Raw genomic sequence first — 17,803 nt, 5'->3', positions numbered from 1 at the left:
ACGGGAAGGGGAAGGTGGTGTCTGTTAAGAAGCAAGCGGAGTGAAACGCTGAGGAAATGTTGAGCGGCAATGTGACAGGGGACAGTCAGGTGCGGAATAGGTGCCTCAGGAATATTCTGAATAGGATGGCACTGGAGACTCTACTGCCTTGGAGGAGTTTTTATGCTAATTAAGGAAACCACAAGATACCTCAATCTTTACTCTCGGCGAAGCAGAGTGGAAAAACAAAACAAAACGCCTCCCACGGACAATAAAAGCAAACTCGTAAAAGACTCAGAAACTCAACTGGGAAAAAAGCTGTTAATTCATTGACCAGCTGAGTAATATCCAGCAAAATCTTCCAAGAGACAATGAATTTAAAATTTGGGACCCAAAGGTCAGGATCTGAGATCTGTAAGAATTTCACTGTGTTCTGTGGGGAAGGAATCTTGCAACTCTTTGTCAGATAGTAGCTTCTAGGGGTCCGGTAGATACTATGGGTCATTATTCAACTCTCATTTGCAGCGCGCCTTTGTGAGAATTAGATTCCCTTTTCTCGAGCTGGGCAGGACCAGCAGAGTGACTGGGTCTCCGTCCGCCCCACCCACCCCGTCTCCCCCTGCCCTCGCGCGGTGGACAGAGGTACGCAGCCCTGCTAGGCGGCCCTGCACTACGCTGCCAGCCTAATAACCTTTCTGAACTAAAAACTGAGAATCCTTCTATTTCTACCCCTCACTTATGACAGTAATTGTTAGGAAATACACGATGTAAGAACTATCCCTTTCAGTCTTGATTCCCTTCCTGCTACTGAACCTCCCTCTACCCCACCCCCATCAATAAAACTGTAATTGTCACTTAACCTGTAATGATTAATTAATCAGGAAATTAGGATGGGAATTCCCTGGCGGTCCAGTGGTGAGGGCTCGGCGCTTTCTCTGCCGAGGGACCGGGTTCAACCCCTGGTCAGGGAACTAAGATCCCACAAGCCACGCGGCAGGGGAAAGAAAGAAAGAAAGGGAGAGAGGGAGCGGGAGGGAGAGGGAGAGGGAGGGAGGAAGGAAGGAAGAAATTAGGTTGTTACTAAGTAGGTGTTTAGTTTAATCTTAATAACATTTGCTGCCATTTGGATTATTATCTTTATTAGGTCTTACAATCTCAGAATTATGCTGAGCCCAATCTGTTTATTTATTTTCTAAGGTTTATTTTTTTTATTAGTGAACACAAGCCCAAACTGTTTTCCTTGTCATAACATTTACATGGGAACATAATGACAGCAGATAAAAATAAATGGGAAGTTGATATAAAAACATCTCAAAATACTGAGGAACATTAGGTACTATAAACAAATAACAAAACATAATATTTTTCTTGAACAAAACACCATCAGTGCCTGAAATATTTATTACAGCTCTGGTTACCAGATAGTAAAAGAAACATGAAATGTAAATCGTCCCCTTTAAATGTTCGGCTAAAATGAACATGAGGTGAAATGACCCTGATGCGTAAGTCATTACTGACAGAAACTATTATTAGTTCTGCCACTGAGTGGATAGAATGCCTTCCCCATGGCTGCTCAGATTAAAGTACAGGCAAACCATTAAACTCAGGGACTAGAGAATTTTGCATAATAAGCGATAGTCTCAAATGAGCCAGTGGCATACATACAATTTGATTTTTTTTAATGTTGTAAACTAGAGTTATTCTAATAAAAATAACTAATAAGCATTCTAATAATCATTTTATTTTGGAATAATTTAAATTTACAGGAAAGTTACAGATAGCCCAGAGTCCTATATACCCTTTACTCAGCTTGCCCTAAAGTTAACGTCTTGTATAACCATTTGTCAGAACTAGGAAATTAATGTTGCTACAGTGCCCTTAACCAAACTATAGACTTTATTTGATCGCACTAGTTTTTCAACAATAAACTTTTTCTGTTCCAGGACTCAATCCTGAATACCACATTACATTTAAACTAATAAACATTTTAGTGTAGTTTATTACTTTAAGCATAAAATGAACAAATATAATTAAGAAGTCTAGCACTTTATAATGCTATTTTATAATCATCCCGCTTCTCTCTGTTAATATAGTTACTCAAGAAGTAATTTACCTCAGCATTTGCTGTGATATTAACTTTCTGATACTCTTCATCATCTATAATTTTTGTTATAATGATATAGGTTAGCAAGAAGTAATCATTAAATTGGATTTACTAGTATATCCTAAGAAAATGCTTCTTCTCTGCAGTTCCTCTTCTGGAGCCACCCCAAGGATAGAACGTTGAAATAATTGGGGTTTTTTTTTAGTTCTTAACCTCCCTTTTCTGCATCCCCCACTCCCTTTCTTTTAATTGCCTCTTCTTACTACAGGTACTAAGCACCCTTCTGCTTTCCCCTCACAGTACCTATCAAAACTGGATCTTGGGCATAGCTTCGATACCTGCATTTTACAAGCTGATGTGATTTTAAGTCAGTGTGTTGATTCTCAGGGCATTTACTTTTAGTTTTTATCTCTAATTGTGAAATGAATAAAAGGCTCTAGCTTCTAGTAAAAAAATTCAAGCGTGAGTATGGGAGATCCTTCCATGGGGGGGAATATGTGAAAGAAGCGGAGGCTTTTTGGTATCCTTTGTATAAGAGAAGGTAGCAGCTGACATTGTTTCTATAAGATTCAGTCTAACTTTAATTACTTTATTGATTCTATAACCCAACTTAGCAGGTTTCACTAGCTTTCATGTACAAAGAAAATAATACAACACAACGGTCTTGTTCACTATAGTCCTTTATCCGTATGATCTCCAGAGGAGTTTTGGGGTTTTTTTTCCCTTTAAACATACAGATTTATCAGATCACTGGATTCAAGATCCCCTCAGGGGCTCAGCATGACTGCTGTATCCATGTCTCAGATGGGAACATTTATAAAGTTCCTTTCTTGGACATTCCATCTTTATATCTTATTGCCACCTTGATCTTGAAAATATTTTTTTTAAGGGGGATATTTTACCATCAACTATTCAGATGTCTACACCTTACCCTTTTTTATATTTCCTAATAGGTCCTTTGGCTCAATATATACTCTCTGAATATTTGTTAGTTAATTTATTTTTTTTAGGAAAGACAATAGCTAGATTGCTAATTCCTATGACATATGAATTACCTGAAGTGGGGCATAAAGTTATTCTCACTCACAGCCTTATAATCCCCAAAACTAACGTAAATATTCTTTTAGTTTCATACTGTTAAAAATATTGTTACTCTGAGAATCATTATAAATTGGGGTCTTACACTCTACGGTAAAACGAAGTTCTCCTAGATGATGAAAGTAAATGGACTAAACGAATGAGAGCTATATACCATCTAAGTTCTTCATCTCTAAGTTAAAATGTAGTATTGTCAAAGTAAGGGCCTCAGATCATGTAATGATTGTCCTGAAACAAGGCCTATGTGAAGAAAAAAAAAGTGGATTTATTGCCTTTCTTCCTAAGGATTTATAGTTTCTTCATTTATTCATTCATGTAACAATTACCAAGTTCCTAATTTGTCCCACACACTCAGCTATGTGCTAGAACACTGCCTTGGTTACTGGAATAACTAAGTAAGAATAATTAAGCACAGTAGTTGTGTTAATGAAAGAAGCAAATTTTAATATTATTGATACCTGAATTCATAGTGAGTGGAAAAAACTTATTTCTATTAAACATGATTTTGCTTTGCTTTTAATGCACCCTGTTTTTAATTTGAAGGGTATCACTGAAAGGTTATTTTCTTAGAAATATATATATAGAAATCCTAAGAAATAGTTGAATCATGTTTTGAAGACCCCCATTGTCAACCATTTGTACTAGAGGAAGAAAAATGTTTTAAGGGGCTTCTGCTATACTATGAGTCACTGAGTGCTCTTTTTTTTTATACTTTCTTTTAATCATCTACAGGTATAAGAATGGCAGTGGAATTATCAGAAGGGCCTTTGATAATGATGCTTCCTGCTTGTCCAAAACAAGGGTACTCATGCAGCAGGAAAGTTGGTAGTGTATTGAATTCTCATTTACCTAAACCATTTTCTTTGTTACTTATTACTGATATTTCATAAAGCAGTAACCACTTACTGAGAAATAGAATTCTCAGATAATTTGAATAGTAATTCAAAATAAGGAAATTAATGTTTATATTAGCTTATTCCTGTATTATTTTGTTTATTACTACCACATCATAAATTAATCAGCTAAAATATTCTCTTCTAGAAAAAGGTATTGTAAGAATATGTAAATCATTGTCTTAGGCATGTGTGTTAGACTATCACTCTGTACATGGTAAGCTAAGCTACAGCTTTGGAATGAAACAGCATTTGTACACATTGTACTCATTATATAGCCTACTTAGACTCATGGCAGAGAATATACTCTGAGATGGTGCAGAACACATAACTTATTGGAGGATATAGTTGGAAATGAAGTTTATTGAGAACTCATTTTGTTCAAGAGTTTTATAGAGTATAACTACCAAATATAGAATGGATGGCTGGTGGGAAGTAGCTGCATAGCACAGGGAGATCAGCTCGGTGCTTTGTGACCACCTAGAGGGGTGGGACAGGGAGGGTGGGAGGGAGACGCAAGAGGGAGGGGATATGGGGATATGTGTATACGTATGGCTGATTCACTTTGTTATACAGCAGAAGCTAACGCACCATTGTAGAGCAATTATACTCCAATAAAGATGTTAAAAAATAGAGTTTTATAGAGTATAAAACATATACAGTTTTTTGAACCTTTCTTAAGGGTCATAGACACTTAAAAGAGATATACTTTTAAAAAATTAAATCGGTAATAATTCCTTTTGACCTTTGAATTCATTTACTCATTCAGTCTAGTTCTTGCAACAGCACTAAATCTTTCATTTGGTTACTGCAGAGCTCCCAGATATTTTAGTATTAATTTCTTATATCTATTTCCTTATCTCCCATTCAGTCTTTAACTCACTAGAACTTTAATTCTGTTCTTACTATTTCACAAAAATTGCAGGTACTAGGTCCTTTTCTCAGACCGTATTTTATTTGACTTGGAAATATCTATTAGAGAGGATATTAGATATATTGGATATACCCCATTTTTGTTGACCAAACTCAATGCTAACAAAGGAGAAAAAAATGAAGATATTGAAAGCTAATATAATCCATAGAACTTTTTATTCTGTGTAATGCTTTTACATACTTCTTAGTAAGAAAGGTTAGGCTCAAACCCTTGTATGTGACAATACTTAGGCTGGGGGAAACCCACAATGTTTTGCAATTACACTAAGCATAGGGCCCCCCCCCCATTCCCTTGACCTAACAGAATGCTAAGACAGTTTCTGATGAGTTAGAAGGACATGGCAGTAGTTGAACAAAGGAGAGGATAAAGCTATGTCTAGAGAGAGTAAAGAATAAGTTGTTTACTCTAGGGAGCATTATAGGATAGAGCTGGTATAAGCTTTATATGTGAATGATTTTTTTAAATTACTTTAACATCGAACAAACCCTAAGCATAAAACCTAATAAAACACATTTTTTGGCTTCCCATTATCTCTTTAAATTAAATATTTTACACTTTCATTACATTTTACATTGAACAAGCCCTAAGAATAAGGCCTAATAAAACATATATATATCTATATATGGGGGGTTTTTTTGCTTCCCATTATCCCTTTAAATTTTTTCAATGAGGGAAGCTTCCCCCCACCATTTAATTAGAGTTCTAAGATTTCCACTCACTCTTAGATAATAAGTATTCCTGAAGACACTTGAAGGCCCCAAACACTGTATGGATTCAGAAATTAGAGTGTTGGCTCCTGTATAATAATTGAAACTCTGCATTTAACTTGAGTTACATCTTTTCCCCTCTCTCAGCTATTGCTGGATTTAGTTGCCAGCTTGCTAACCTTGGCTTTAGACCTTTCCAGGTTTGGTTGGAGCATGAAAGGGAGAAAGAAAAAGATAATAAGAAAATCCTTACTTGAACTTTGTTTGGTGGGCTAGGTATGAGGTCCTGGGATCAAGAAATATTTAGGGTTGACTCTCTCATAGGTGCTTTTGTGGGTACTTGGAAGAGTCCCATCACTGGAGCCTCTCACCTCTGGTTTCCTAATGGATAGATCTCTATTTGAGTGGTAGATTTAGACTCTCCTTGCCCTTGCTACCTCCAGAAATCGGGGTCCACATAAATCTTATCCTTGTGGATCACGCCCCTTGATCCCTTTCTGTAGCCCTGTTCGACTGAATCCAAGGTGAGCTCTTCCTCATATACTACCCACCTCCAGGCCATGGGAAACCCTCATGTAGACTTTACCTGGGCAAATTCGATAGTGCAGGCCAATCCCCAAACAAAAGAAACTCTCCGCCATTACCATCAAAGCAGTTGGTGAGCCAAGCTCTTGGCTGCTTGACTTCTCTGGACAGGAGTCAAGACTACAGTCATTTTGCCTCACCACTGCAGAGGCAAGGCAGTAAGTTCTCTCGGTAGGCTTCTCGGAGGCACATCCAAATGAGTATGAGGAAAGGGAACAGGCACGCTCTAATCCCTGCCCATCGGGGATGGAGGACCTGAGAGGTCCAGGAATTTTGTGAACGTTTCCTTTAAAAATCTGAATTTGGGTCTGTCGCCTTACTTCGGTAAGAAGTATCTCCGTTCCCTTGATGTGTCAGCTGTAACTTGTCATTCAATATCCTAAGATATTCCCTTTTTGAAAAATAAGAAATTGGGGGCTGGAATTGAGTTTGACTAAAACATTAACACATTATTTTCTATTCTTTCTTGCTTCTCTGAGTGATCCAAAAGTTGTCATTTCTCTTCTTAGTTAATTAATAATTTAGTTACGGGGAGCTGGAGAAGGAATTAATATGAATTTTTCTCTTTACAACTTTTGTATTATAATAACTGATATATATTTGGGGGATGATATTTCCCACCTCTTTTATTATTTTTCCCCTTCTGATATGTAAAAGAGATAATAATAATCCTTCAAGTAAACCTCTGAGGGCTGATCTTGGACTGTGAAAACTGCTCTCTTGTGTGCCATTCATTTCAAATTTGGACTTCTCTTTAGCTACTGTGTAAATTGTCTTTCCAACAGATAGGAATGATTGCATAACTTCATTAAGGAAATCATCTCACATGAAATGTCATCTTAGAAAATAATGTTAATATTATCAATCTTGACATATAATATTTTTGACAGAAAATTCTCTCACAGATGAAAGGTAGTATTTTTTAATCAAAGGAAAATGGTGTCTTATTAGCTGATAAATACTCTTTTTGTTAAAAGAAGATGAGATCTATGATGTATAGAAATTACAGTTCACAGAGTAGAAAAACCAATAACTACATCAATTTTGTATTACTTCCTCCTAAGATATTAAAGTGTTGGGACAAGAAAGCAAACAAAGATTACTTATAAAACATTACTGTGAGGCTAGATATAATAGGCTGTAGCAGAATTAGGTAGGATATAAAATTGAGTAATCTTGACCCATTTTATTTATATAGGCACATAGGAATTACCACTGTGGTCCATCCAGCCCTGCATTTTGCTAACAACTGTAGCCCAAGTTCATAAAAACTGCTATCTTAGTGCTAGTCATAATGTCTGAGAACTTCAGATGGAATTGTTGGGTTGTTGGAACCAGAAAGTTGAGTTCATTGAGTTATTTTGTCCCATCACACTCCATATACTTAAATACATCCAACCTCATTTCATGTCTTTTTTTTTTTTTTTTTTTTTTTTTTTTTTTTGCGGTACTCAAGCCTGTCACTGTTGTGGCCTCTCCCATTGCAGAGCACAGGCTCCGGACGCGCAGGCTCAGTGGCCATGGCTCACGGGCCCAGCTGCTCCGCGGCATGTGGGATCTTCCCAGACCGGGGCACGAACCCGCGTCCCCTGCATCGACAGGTGGACTCTCAACCACTGCACCACCAGGGAAGACACTTCATGTCTTTTTAAGTAGGGCCATAATTGGGGTCAAAGTGAATCACTGCCTTCTTTCTCATGGTATGTTTGGTGAAGAACATGACTGTGGTAATTTAGTACTGTGTCAATTCATCAGGAACTATGGCTCCCAGAATTCCCTTCCCTTTAGTAGTTTCAGTTTAGAGTTGGCCATTAGAGAAATTTGCACGAGATTTGGAAGGGAGAAGCAGCAGTCGTTACTCAGGAGGTTACTGCAGGGTCCCAGGCATTGCTCAACACATGCTTGCATATGTGCACACACACCTGAGTGTGTGTGTGTGTATGTGTGGTTCCTGATGTTCTGGCTCACCTTGTTCACATGGAGCAGCACCCAGGCCCATAGCTTCTCTTATTCCTATGAGATCTCCTCCTTCAGCTTTTCCAGTTCCTGGGCAAGTAGCATGTGTAGCAAGGCCGTCAAAAGCACCAACTTTTTCTGCAGGTGGCCTGCATCCTTGGAGTTTGACATAATGAGTGACCAGTGTAGGTTCCAGTTTGTCCTTGTGGAAGAAAAATGTGCCCGTGCTCTACCCAACTGTCTGTCCAACTTTTCTTCCTGACTCTCTGACTTACTAACTTATGGTGACTTCAGGCCCACTGCCAGATGCAGGGGCAACAGCCTTCCACAGCTCTCTTTATGGGCCCTTGTTATTGGCTTTTCTCTAATCCTCCAGGTATTCACATTCACACCTGTATTTCCTCAGCTTCTCACACAGTCGTGTAAGTTCTAATACCCATATTAGTCCCTTACTCCATTCTATTCATAGTGTTGTTTCCTTGGCTGAACCTCATCTGATAAAATGCCTATTTATAGAAAGGAGTGCAAGAGTTACCCTTAGCTGTACCTCAGTGGGAGAGCTCAAAACACCCAAGGTATAAGATGTCCCTTGGACATGGCAAAGAAGGAGAAGATATGTGTTTGGCCTAGTAGGAGAGCCCAGGAATGCTACAGACTAGCCTACACCTAGGACTGCCAACGGATCTTAAATGTAGCAAGGAAATTAAAATGGAATCCAGAAATCTTTTCAAGTCTACCCTGTATATGTACTTATATTCTCAATGAAGTAAAATTAAAAAGAGAGCTAACTTTCAAAATGTGTCCTTTTCTTTACATATATTTTTCTTTACTAACAATTCAGTCTCTACTCTCTTTTCTGCTTTTATATAATTATAAACAGAAAAGAAAGGAAGAAGAAAAAGAAAATCCAGAGGGTAATATGTTAGGAATTGCCTAACTTTGCTTTCTGGAGATGACTTTTCAAATTCTCTTAAGAATTTGATGAAACTTGTGTATGCTCCCAACCTGAAGTCCCTGTGAATATATACCAAAAATTTTCATTCCACTTAAGGGCATTCAAGGCTCCTGCAAAACTCATCCATGTAAGCATAGGTAGTTTATGGACCCCAACTCCCACCACTTCCATAACATCATCTTTCCCCAGTTATCCCCATCTTAGTTATTAGAATCATCATAACTAATTGATGAAGCCCAAACCCTCAGAATCAACCTCAGTTCCACTCTTCCTGATTTCTCATATCCAATCCTGATTTCTCATATCCAATCCATCAAGAATCTAGTTGGCCAAACCTCCTAAATATTGCCCAGTTCCAATACCCTCTTACCATCTTCACTCTTACCTTTATTTATCCTCTGCCTGGACTGTAGTAAAAACCTCTCAATTGATTCCTGCTTACACCCTTGACCTCTTTGGTTCATACTCCACAGAGTAGCCTGTGGGATCCTTTGAAAACATAAATCAGATTATTTTCTTTTGTAGCTTAAAATTCACCAATATCTACTCCTTGCTATTAGAGTAAAATCCAGAGCTATAAAGCCTCACATGACTTGGTCCCTGAAAATTTTTTCATGACGTTCTCTTGACACACTAAACATGTACCGAATTTAAGGCCTTTCTGCTAGCTGTTCCCTCTGCCTGACATCTTCTTATCTTCTTGGCCAACTCTTTCATATCGTTTTAGTCCCTGCTGAAATGTCATCTCTTCAGAGGTGTCTTCCGGACCACTACGTCTAAGATAGTAGCCACCTCTTGGTCATCTTCTATTTTATTATTTTCATAACACTTGCCACTATCTGAAACAATCCCTTTTCTTTATGTATCTGTTTACTTATTTACTGTCTGTCTCCCACCTCTAGGGCCTTGTCTACTTGTTTTCCACTGCAACTCCAAACCTAGCTCAGCACCTGGCAAGCAGTGAGTGCTCAATAGATACTTGTTGAATGAAGCATGTGATAGCTTTATTTTGTAAAAACATTATGAAATTAGTTGATGTCACAATTATACTCCTAGTTTTTATAACATATACTTATAGAAACATTTACTGTGAAGACGTATATTGCATGCCTGAATTGTACATGAATCTGGATTACTTGGATCGCAGTGATTAGAAATAACAATAATCCATAATGCCCTTTTCCAACCGCTCTCTCAATGCCTGCCATACCAGCATACCATTCTTTCTGTAACTGTCCCCTTCAGGAAGCTGGTCCCTCATTATGGTAAATATCTAACCCCTTGAGCCCTAAAACTTTCCTTTGGCTTCTCTACCCTTAAATTCTCCATGGTGTTGCCTGGCCCACAGTAATCCCCAATTAGTCATATGTTATTTTTATTGGCTGTGTTTTTGATGATGTCCAGTTTATCTCGGGTCTTCTAAATGGTGTAAATAACACCCCCCAAGCTAGATGTAGGAGGCCAAATGTGCTGTGATTCTAGCTAAAAATTAACAATAAGATACAGATTTAAAAACATATTTCCTCTAATCTCAAAAGGACTAAGCATCAAATTGTCCTATATCTCTGTAGAATTTAGAGGAATAATAGTCTACAAAGCAGTTCCAGAAAGCTTCTCTATATCTATTATTTCAGAATTCACAGGTGGATCTACACCCCAGTTACCCCTAGGAAAATCCTCCACATCTAATAGGGAAACTCCAATATAAAGCACACTATTCTTATTAATGTAACAGAGATAAAATTATTAACTAATTGTGTAAGGAAGTCATAATTACTAATTTACAGACATTCATAACCTCTCTCTTCTCCTTGACAGTCCACCTACACTTAAAAGAAAGGATTCTGTCTTTTTGGCCTCTTGGGGCTATTGTTTGCTATCCAAAATTCAATTATAAGTCTAAACAAATAAACAAAATAAATGAAACCAGAAAGGCTACATGCAGCTACATAATAATAAGCTACAGAAGAAGGAAAGAGAGAAGATAGAGAGGAAAGGCATATGGGGAAGCTGTCAGAGAAGTTTTGGAGGGCAGGGAACTCTGAAAAGTTAGAGCTTCTGGGAATAGCTATGGTGCTGGAGAATATTAAGAGGAATGATTATGGTCTGAGAAGATTTTAAAGATGTGCTGTTTATTAAGAATGCACCAAGACCCCGAATAGACAAAGCAATCTTGAGAAAGAAAAATGGAGCTGGAGGAATCAGGCTCCCTGACTTCAAACTATACTACAAAGCTACAGTAATCAACACAGTATGGTACTGGCACAAAAACAGAAATACAGATCAATGGAACAAGATAGAAAGCCCAGAGATAAACCCACCCACATATGGTCACCTAATTTATGACAAAGGAGGCAAGAACATACAATGGAGAAAAGGCAGCCTCTTCAACAAGTGGTGCTGGGAAAACTGGACAGCTACATGTAAAAGAATGAAATTTGAACACTACCTAACACCATATACAAAAATAAACTCAAAATGGATTAAAGACCTAAACATAAGACCAGACACTATAAAACTCTTAGAGGAAAACATAGGAAAAACACTTTGACATAAACCACAGCAAGATCTTTTTTGATCCACCTCCTAGAGTAATGGAAACAAAAACAAAAATAAACAAATGGGACCTAATGAAACTTCAAAGCTTTTGCACAGCAAAGGAAACCATAAACAAGACGAAAAGACAGCCCTCAGGATGAGAGAAAATATTTGCAAATGAAACAATGGACAAAGGATTAATCTCCAAAATATACAAACAGCACATGGAGCTCAATATCAAAAAAACAAACAATTCAATTAAAAAATGGGCGGAAAACCTAAATAGACATTTCACCTAAGAAGACATCCAGATGGCCAAGAAGCACATGAAAAGATGCTCAACATGACTAATTATTAGAGAAATGCAAATCAAAACTACAATGAGGTATCACCTCACACTGGTCAGAATGGCCATTATCAAAAAAATCTAGAAACAATAAATGCTGGAAAAGGTGTGGTAAAAAAGGAACCCTCCTGCACTGTTGGTGGGAATGTAAATTGATACAGCCACTATGGAGAACAGTATGGAGGTTCCTTAAAAACTAAAAGTAGAACTACCATATTACCCAGCAATCCCACTACTGGGCATATACACTGAGAAAACCATAATTCAAAAAGAGTCATGTACCACAGTGTTCATTGCATCTGTTTTTACGATAGTCAGGTCATGGAAGCAACCTAAGAGTCCATTGACAGATGAATGGTTAAAGAAGATGGGGTACATATATACAATGGAATATTACTCAGCCATAAAAAGAAACGAAATTGAGTTATTTGTAGTGAGGTAGATGTACCTAGAGTCTGTCATACAGAGTGCAGTGAGTCAGAAAGAGAAAAACAAATACCGTATGCTAACACATATATATGGAATCTAAAAAAAAACAAAAAATGGTACTGATGAACCTAGGGGCAGGGCAGGAATAAAGACGTAGACGTAGAGAAAAGACTTGAGGACATAGCGGGGCAGGGAAGCTGGGGTGAAATGAGAGTAGCATCGACATATATACATTACCAAATGTAAAATAGTTGGCTGGTGGGAAACAGCAGCATAGCACAGGGAGATAGGCTTGGTGCTTTGCCATGACCTAGAGGGGTGGGATAGGGAGGGTGAGTGGGAGGGAGGCTCAAGAGGGAGGGGATATGGAGATACATGTATGCATATGGCTGATTCACTTTGTTGTACAACACAAACTAACACAGTATTGTGAAGCAATTATACTCCAATGAAGATTTATTAAAAAAAAAAAGAATGCACCCTCCCCTCTCCCTTTGACATTCCTGTCAGAAGACCTATAATACTTCTAATTATTTTTTGGTTACTGAATGTGTATCTGTTCTGAGTCATGTGGAGTACCGATGACCTAATCCAACCAAAATAAAGGTGGTCTTCATGTTGTTAGTTTGCCTTTTGATTTTGCAGAATAGGTCTTTGTGCCTGGCATGTTTTTCTGTTGCTGGACCTTGTTCTTTAGTATTTTGCACTGTTTTTCATTCTCTCTATGGTTCCTGCTGTACAGCATTCTCTTGCTCCTGCACCATGGGCTTACTCAGAGGGTGTATGAAGGGAGCTGCATCCCTCAGGGTATAGAGGCTTCCCTTTCCAGAGTACTGGTTGGTACATTCTATTTTCAATCCTTATAGTTCTAAACAGATTTAGCAGCAAAGGAAGGTTCTAGGAGATTATTTTATTCTTATACAATATTTGCAGTTTTTTAGACATTTCCCCAGAAAATACCATCTACTTCTCATTAGTTCTCTCCCGTTTAATTCAAATAATTATGTTTTAACTACCTTTTATAAATGGGTCATTTACTGCCCTGAATTCTCTACCTCATCATGCTGGAAAATAATCCAGATCTCGAATGTTTATTAAATATGGACATAAAGATTTACTTGTTTCAATAAAATGAGAAAAGAGGCACAAATAAAGGCCCCTGGAACCAATATTCATCTTTGTATCTCTCCGGTTCAGTGTGTGGCTGAACTCAGAGCAGGTGCTGGATACCAGTTTGAAGGAGAGAGAATTGGAAGGAAAGCTAGATGGAAGGAAACGTAGAAAGAAAGACAAAAGGGAAGGAGAAAATCGAGGAGGCTGTGAGGGGCACCTGGTGGGTGTACTTTTAAAAATGTGAAGAGTGTCTGAAAATGGAGTGAAAAGGCTGTCACACCTGGGAAATGTGGCCTGACTGACATTCGCCTGAGTACTGGCTTCTGCAGGCCCACAATTGAGTGAGTGTTATTTGTAAATTTCACCTTGCCCACCTTGCCACAACATGGGATTCTCTTGGTCATACCCATTTATAGGACATAGTTATTAATTATTGTGCAGGACAAAGTGAGGTGTAATGTTATGTCTTTACATTTGTATTTAATAATAATTAAAATAAAATCAATAAAATATGTATATATTTGTATTAAAAAAAGATTTGTTTCTTACTGAACATTGAATTGAGTTGGATTTTCCAGTAGAAAGGAAAGTTCGATTGTGGTAAATATGGAGATGTAACACCAAGATCCCCCTTCAAGGAAAGACTTAGCTCACCTGCTGGAATTGATGTTAACAAGCAGCTTTTAGCAGTAGGCTCCTTCAAGAATTGTCTCAGCTGCAAGAAGCCGCACCCTTCTGGGGGTGGTCCTCCATTGACTAACAGAGGAGAGAATACAGGGCCGACCAGCTTGACACAATGTGAACAAATCTGACAGACCTTTCCAGCTTCAGCACTCCCTGTGGGGTTCTCTGAGGACTTCACTGGAAATTCATCACAGCTCAGCTTCTCTCTCTGCTTAATCCTGCTTCCTTCCCCTCCCTTCTGCAGGTATGGATCCCAGATTCTTATTTCTCTAAGAAATATCGTGCCCCCTAAATGCTATCACAGAACCTGCTTCCTGGAGAAGCCAGCCTATGGTAATGATCCTTAAAGCTTAAAAAATATTCTACTAGTTGGAAAGAAATGTAAAGCCTGAAGTTTTCTTCAAAATCTAGAAGTTATTGTTAACTTTTGAGTACAAGTAGAAGGTTAAAAGGTTAATAATAGAGATCTTTGCTTTCAGAACATCTGCTTATTTACTTTTACATTATTCTCCATATTTTTCTTACATATAACATTTTTCCTATAAAAACTAAGCATCTTAATCCTTTCACTGTTTAAAGATTTTATGGTATAAGGACATAATTAACTGCAAATAGCTCAGATGTTTGCTTTTATTTTAGTAGTATTTTCAAAACCCATAGTAATTTAGAATTTCTAGTGATTTGTATGGAGCATTAAATGCACAACCTATGAGAAAAGCAGGATAAAATTTTTAAATGCTTTAACGGGAATAAAATTTTTTATGATTTATTTTATTTTTAAATCACTCTTTTCCTTATTGCAAAGCAATACAGGCTGAAAGTTGCAAACAAAGGGAAAAAAGACACCCTAAATTCTATCATCCAAAGAAGTAATTATTGTTTGTTTTTGTGTGTATTATTTTAGCGTTTTTTTTAAACATCTTTATTGGAGTATAATTGCTTTACAATGGTGTGTTAGTTTCTGCTTTATAACAAAGTGAATCAGCTATACATATACATATATCCCCATATCTCCTCCCTCTTGGGTCTCCCTCCCACCCTCCCTATCCCACCCCTCTAGGTGGTCACAAAGCACCAAGCTGATCTCCCTGTGCTATGCGGCTGCTTCCCATTAGCTATCTATTTTACACTTGGTAGTGTATATATGTCCATGCCACTCTCTCACTTCATCCCAGCTTTCCCTTCCCCCTCCCCGTGTCCTCAAGTCCATTATTCATGTCTGTGTCTTTATTCCTGTCCTGCCCCTAGGTTCTTCAGAAGCATTTTTTTCTCTTTTTTTAGATTCCATATATATGTGTTGGCATACGGTATTTGTTTTTCTCTTTCTGACTTACTTCACTCTGTATGACAGACTCTAGGTCCATCCCCCTCACTACAAATAACTCAATTTCATTTCTTTTTATGGCTGAGTAATATTCCCTTGTATGTATGTGCCACATGTTCTTTATCCATTCATCTGTCGATGGAAACTTAGGTTGCTTCCATGTCCTGGCTATTATAAATAGTGCTGCAATGAACATTGTGCTACATGACTCGTTTTGAATTATGGCTTTCTCAGGGTATATGCTCAGTTCTGGGATTGCTGGGTCATATACTAGTGCTCTTTTTAGTTTTTTAAGGGACTTCCATACTGTTCTCCATAGTGGTTGTATCAATTTACATTCCCAGCAACAGTGCAAGAGGGTTCCTTCTTCTCAACACCCTCTCCAGCATTTACAGTTTGTAGATTTTTTGATGATGTCCATTTTGCCTGGTGTGAGGTGATACCTCATTGTAGTTTTGATTTGCATTTCTCTAATTATTAGTGATGTGGAGCGTTCTTTCATGTGTTTGTTGGCAATCTGTATATATTCTTTGGAGAAATGTCTATTTAGGTCTTCTGCCCATTTCTGGATTGGGTTGGGGTTTTTTTGATATTTAGTTGCGTGAGCTGCTTGTAAATTTTGAAGCTTAATCCTTTGTCAGTTGCTTCACTTGCAAATGTTTTCTCCCATACTGAGGGTTGTCTTTTCATCTTGTTTATGGTTTCCTTTGCTGTGCAAAAGCTTTTAAGTTTCGTTACGTCCCATTTGTTTATTTTTGTTTTTATTTCCATTTCTCTAGGAGGTGGGTCAAAAAGGACCTTGCTGAGATTTATGTCATAGAGTGTTGGGCTTATGTTTTCCTCTAAGAGTTTTAGAGTGTCTAGCCTTACATTTAGGTCTTGAATCCATTTTGAGTTTTTTTTTTTTCTTTTGTGGTACGCGGGCCGTTCACTGTTGTGGCCACTCCCATTGCGGAGCACAGGCTCCGGACGCACAGGCTCAGCAGCCATGGCTCACGGGTCCAGCCGCTCCGTGGCATGTGGGATCTTCCCAGACCGGGGCACGAACACATGTCCCCTGCATTGGCATGCAGACTCTCAACCACTGCGCCACCAGGGAAGCCCTTGAGTTTATTTTTGTATATGGTGTTAGGTAGTGTTCAAATTTCATTCTTTTACATATAGCTGTCCAGTTTTCCCAGCACCACTTATTAAAGAGGCTGTCTTTTCTCCATTGTATATTCTTGCCTCCTTTATCAAAGATAAGGTAACCATATGTGCGTGGGTTTATCTCTGGGCTTTCTATGCTGTTCCATTGATCTGTATTTCTGTTTTTGTGCCAGTACCATATTGTGTTAATTATTGTAGCTTTGTAGTAGTCTGAAGTCCAGGAGCCTGATTCCTCCAGCTCTGTTTTTCTTTTTCAAGGTTGCTTTGGCTATTCAGGATTTTTTGTGTTTCCATACAAATTGTGAAATTTTTTCTTCTAGTTTTGTGAAAAATGCCAGTGGTAGTTTGACAGGGATTTCACTGAATCTGTAGATTGCTTTGGGTAGTAGAGTCATTTTCACAATGTTGCTTCTTCCAATCCAAGAACATGGTATATCTCTCCATCTGTTTGTATCCTCTTTAATTTCTTTCATCTGTGTCTTATAGTTTTCTGCATACAGGTCTTTTTTCTCCTTAGGTAGGTTTATTCCTAGGTGCTTTATTCTTTTTGTTGCAGTGGTAAATGGGAGTGTTTCCTGAATTACTCTTTCAGATTTCTCATTATTAGTGTATAGGAATGCAAGAGATTTCTGTGCATTAATTTTGTACCCTGCTACTTTACCAAATTCATTGATTAGCTCTAGTAGTTTTCTAGTAGCATCTTTAGGATTCTCTGTGTATAGTATCTTGTCATCTGCAAACAGTGACAGCTTTACTTCTTCTTTTCCAATTTGGATTCCTTTTCTTTCTTTTTCTTCTCTGATTGCTGTGGCTAAAACTTCCAAAACTATCTTGAATAATAGTGGTGAGAGTGGACAACCTTGTCATGTTCCTGATCTTAGTGGAAATGGTTTCAATTTTTCACCATTGAGAACGATGTTGCTGTGGTTTTGTCATATATGGCCTTTATTATGTTGAGGTAAGTTCCTCTATGCCTACTTTCTGGATGGTTTTTATCATAAATGGGTGT

General features: G+C 38.0%; 1 protein-coding gene across 1 annotated transcript in view; it reads left to right on the top strand.

Annotated features, from left to right (window-relative positions):
• The first annotated feature begins 29 nt into the window (after positions 1–29).
• Positions 30–17,803, top strand: part of FAM237B (family with sequence similarity 237 member B) — a 46,792-nt gene continuing 29,018 nt past the window's right edge. Inside the window, exons 1-2 of the mRNA XM_060304560.1 lie at positions 30–376; positions 3,914–4,006. The gene's annotated coding sequence lies outside the window, so the exon portion shown is untranslated. The remainder of the gene's footprint in view (positions 377–3,913; positions 4,007–17,803) is intronic.

Source organism: Globicephala melas, chromosome 9 (assembly GCF_963455315.2).
Source record: "Globicephala melas chromosome 9, mGloMel1.2, whole genome shotgun sequence".
NCBI lineage: Eukaryota > Metazoa > Chordata > Mammalia > Artiodactyla > Delphinidae > Globicephala > Globicephala melas.
This window is presented reverse-complemented; position numbering and strand designations above follow the sequence as displayed.